Raw genomic sequence first — 4,400 nt, 5'->3', positions numbered from 1 at the left:
AGAGAGAGAGAGAGAGAGAGAGGGGAAAGGGGCGTAGTGCATGCATAAATAATGTGTCTGTTAGTGTTGCTTTTTGTGTTTTTATGAGTACGAATGTATTCGAATTGAAACTTTGATGTTCAAAGGCCTTTGGCGCTTTGACGGACGATCTTGAAGCAGTATGCATGATACAGCTTTACCAGAATGGTACACATAGGGGAAGTAGATTAACCTAGTACTACTTTCCTCCCTTCTTTTCTTGACTTCCTTGATAAAGTATGCTCAAAAGAAGAAACATCGAACCTTGATATTTAAACGTTCTGTTATTGACTAACTGATAAAAAAAGTGAAGCCAGAGTGTGCCTATGTTAAGATTTCCCTTGCCAGTTGAAGACACAACGTACAGGCAAACGAACAACTAAAACAAACAAAGAACCACGACATTCAACAAACAGAAACGAAAAAAAAAGATTTTTAAATCCAAAAACCCACAAATAATCGATCAAAAGACAGTCAAACTAGTTCAACCCACAGCAAATAAGATAAGAAGTACAAATCAGACAAACCAGACACCCACCCCCCAAAACCCCCAGCACCCCCTCCCAACAACAACAAAATAAAAGGAAATAAAATGTGAACATAGAGCTACCCCGTTCTTTCTCATCAGGTAATATTATGTGCACTATCTCATTGTGTCAGACGTTCTTTTGTGACGTCATACCACGAAAGCTCACTTACAAATCGAATGACCTTGGATTATTATTTTGCGAAGTGTAAGGTAGCTATGAGATACATATCATCGATGCTCTTTATTAAAATTGCCGTCCTCATTCTTGTGTGTCTAGTTGACTGCGAGAACTGGATAAGAAGGCAGGCCACAGAGAAACGAAGGTGGGGAGGGGAGGGGGTTGGAATAGGAAAAAGAAGGATGCGTTTGCGAACTAGTACTTAGTAGTCCTTATTATCTAATAGTGCAACTGGCTTATCTGTCAGTGCTTGAGTTGTCTCTCAAGTTTAAGGTTTAATTATTTACTTATTATTGTACCATTACAGGTAGATATATAGATATGTTAATAGACAGACAGACGGACGGACAGATAAATAGATAGATAGATAGATAGATAGATAGATAGATAGATAGATAGATAGATAGATAGCAGGCAAACTGTGGGACAAAAGACTAATGAACTAATAAGCAGATTGATCGATAGATAGTCTGACAAATATACAGACCATATGACAGACAGATGCGGCTCGTAGATAGATAGATAGATAGATAGGCAGATAGTTAGATAGATAAGCACACAGACAGTAAAATAGACAAATAATGAAGGACAGGCACAACCCGAGCGCCGTGCAGGACGAGGTGGAGTGTGTGTGAGAAGACAGCAGCTGCCAGACTTCCTCTAGCTGTGGAGTCACGCACCGCGCCATCTTCGTCCCACAGAGTGCATTACGATTATTGTCTACAAGTTTATTGAAACGTCGTATCTCTCAAGGCAACACGCAACTTAAGAAGAAGGCGCGCTTCGGCGAGTGGAATAAAAGTTATTTAATACATTTAGAAGGATCGGAATGAGAGAAGTAATAGCTGTATTTTTGAAAATAATATGTCGCCAATTTAATACCCCTTTCTGTTTAAAACTTTCTGTACGGTGTTGGAACATGCGGAGATAATTTAATTTTGTTAGAGTTGGGTTTTTTTCTTGAAATATTTTTCTCTTTTTTTTTCTGGAAACTGGAATGATAACGCATTGTTTTTAACACTCAACCTCTTATGAGATCGTTAACCCCAAAAATGTCAACCTTTTATGCTATTTAAATAGCTTAGGTGTGTGAGAATGCTACGATACCTGCAGCCAATGGGATTGCCAATGGCATGCTATGCACTTTGCCACGGGTCAACTCGACAACTCGTCAAAACGGGAACACTAAGACTTTCATAGTTGCGTATAACCTTCATTCTCACGATGCCCGATCGAGGCAACCTGTGAGGAAACGCAAGTTAGGCCTATATGACGAAAGAAGAGAAACAGGAGAAGAAAAATACAAAAACAAGAAGGGCTTATGATTTATGATAGCGGTGAGAAGAACCTGTCCTACGAACGTGTACCGATGTGATATTATTATGATGAGAGAGTTGCACTATATCCGCCGTTGTGCTGTGTGGTAAGTCAAAATCTATCTATCTATCTATCTATCTATCTATCTATCTATCTATCTATCTATCTATCTATATGAAGGTAGGTGTTTTTGTGGTGTGTGTGTGTGTGAGAGAGATAATTTTGTTTGATTTATTTAAAATTAGTTTATTTAAGCATTTAATTTTATTTAGTGTTTTATTGTTATTTCAGGTATTTTTCGGGGAGGGGGGGGGTTTGAAGAGGTATTTTATTTCTATCTTGTACTTGCAGTACGTGGTTTTAAATCTATACAGAAACCTATAATATTTCCCATCACTGTCACGATCTGAAGTCATGTAGTAAGCTACGAGTTTGGTCAGCCTTGTGGTAGTTTAAGTTCAAATCCGAGGACGGCGTGAACCATTAAGTAATCGTTCCGCCCCAGCCCTGTGTCCTGAAGGAGCCTAGAGTCTTCTGTCTGTCGAATGACGTCAGTGGGTCAGGTGGGGAGTTAAACTTTACGATTATAACAAGAATATTACGAAACCTGCAATTAAGAGGCCCGATACAACATTTCTTTCTTAAATGTCAAACGTATTACTATTAGTGAAAAAAACAAACCCAAACCCAACCGAACTCCTATTTCACATCTTGGAAAAAAAAACCCCAGACAAACACAAAAGGTCGGCGTCTATGGTTACGTCATGTTACAGCTGCTGTTTCTTTCCAGGATATGTCTTTTCCTTGGGTGAATTTGACTAGCTCAGCTGGAATACTAAAGAGGAGAAATCCTTGTGTTTTCCTTATAAAGAAAAGAAGAAATAGGCTATTTAGTTGTTTCACAAAATTGTTTGTTTTTCGTTTTGTTTTGTTTGTTGGGTTTCTTTTGGGGGGTGGGGTGGTGGTTGCTTCAGTCTACAGGCAATTTATGGTTTTACACCCTTTGTAAACAACGAGATGGACAAATAAAAGTACCCCTGTTTGAACTTCCACTGTTCGTAGGACCAGGTCGTGGGGGCACCAAGTTGTGTAAGTTCTTCAAACAATCTTTCTTCAAGAAGACTGCCCCTTTTACGGATATGAAGAAAAGCATATTCAAGGCTCGCAACAGCAATGGTGTCGTCTGATCAAACAAAGTGTCATCGCATCACCCCACCTGATATATAATATATTGTGCTAGTTGTTCACCGCTGTCGACAGTGGAGCGGTTAGGCGCTTTGCTGTTGCACGCAGAAGACCTGTGTTCGAGTTATTTATGGGGAACATTTTTTAGTAAGTGTTTTACTGATCTCGCAAATGTATAAGGTCATATTAGGAGCGCGCGGGACACAGTAAACATTTTCAGTTGGTAGCAAGTTTTGAACTTTGTCCGGGTGGCGGCTGCAGCATACTCTTATCGATTTTAGCCCACCAAGGGATCTTTAACGTACGCAACTTGCACACAGGACTTCTGATATTTTTCGTCCTTGTCCGAGAAGGCTAGGTGTAGATCATTCCTACCGTAAGATCAGGGGGATGGCTGAAAGACCGCAGTAAGAAGGAGCTAAGGAGAACCAGTAGAAAGGCTGCAGGAGTCAGGAGCCCAGAAGAGGTGAGGGGTGGGGGCAGAAATTGGAGACAAAACCAGACGACAGAACATTGCTAGAGCAGGAAGGGAGGTGAAATGAGACAATTTTAGAGAAGAAAATTGTCCGTCGCTTTCCGGATTTGAACCTGGGGCCAAATGAATGAGAGGCGAACACCTTTACCTCTAGGTCACTAGAGCCCCCGGAACACTTTTATCGAGTATCTTGGATTTTGGGACGTTTTATCCTTTTCAGCCCAGATTGGGCCTGGCTCCTGAAATTATTTTAATTGAGTCGACGGGGGTGTAAAAAACTCATACGTTTATTTTTCTATTTGTTCTACTGTGGGTAACAGAACAAATTCGTTTCTAAATTCTAAATTTAGAAAGTCCAACGAGAATATTTCTTTTATAGTCATTGCGTATTGTTTTAAAGTGAACGTCAACAATAAATCAATAATTCTCCTGTGGTCTCTGGGAATCTGCCCGATGGCTTTGTGTATACTTCACCTGTGTCAATACTCACAAGGAAAACTTGCGCAAGGCGAGCAAAGAGCTTCTTGATTATTTCCCTTGATGCAAATGTTCCTGTCTTCTCTGTTACAGGGGACGTGTCACACAACTGCCTGGGTCGTCCGCGGAGGGCCGAGATAACTAACTAGATACTGTTATAGGTGAGTGTTGTTGAGTTGTCGAAGTGTGTGTGTGTGTGTGTGTGTGTGTGTGTGTGTGTG

At 40.5% G+C, this 4,400-nt stretch overlaps 1 protein-coding gene across 1 annotated transcript in view; it reads left to right on the top strand.

The window, feature by feature from the left end:
* The window catches only part of LOC101864536 (protein dimmed), a 233,729-nt gene that overhangs the window by 158,445 nt on the left and 70,884 nt on the right, over positions 1–4,400 (top strand). Inside the window, exon 4 of the mRNA XM_005102823.3 lies at positions 4,273–4,340. The gene's annotated coding sequence lies outside the window, so the exon portion shown is untranslated. The remainder of the gene's footprint in view (positions 1–4,272; positions 4,341–4,400) is intronic.

Source organism: Aplysia californica, unplaced genomic scaffold (assembly GCF_000002075.1).
Source record: "Aplysia californica isolate F4 #8 unplaced genomic scaffold, AplCal3.0 scaffold00344, whole genome shotgun sequence".
Taxonomy (NCBI): domain Eukaryota; kingdom Metazoa; phylum Mollusca; class Gastropoda; order Aplysiida; family Aplysiidae; genus Aplysia; species Aplysia californica.
This window is presented reverse-complemented; position numbering and strand designations above follow the sequence as displayed.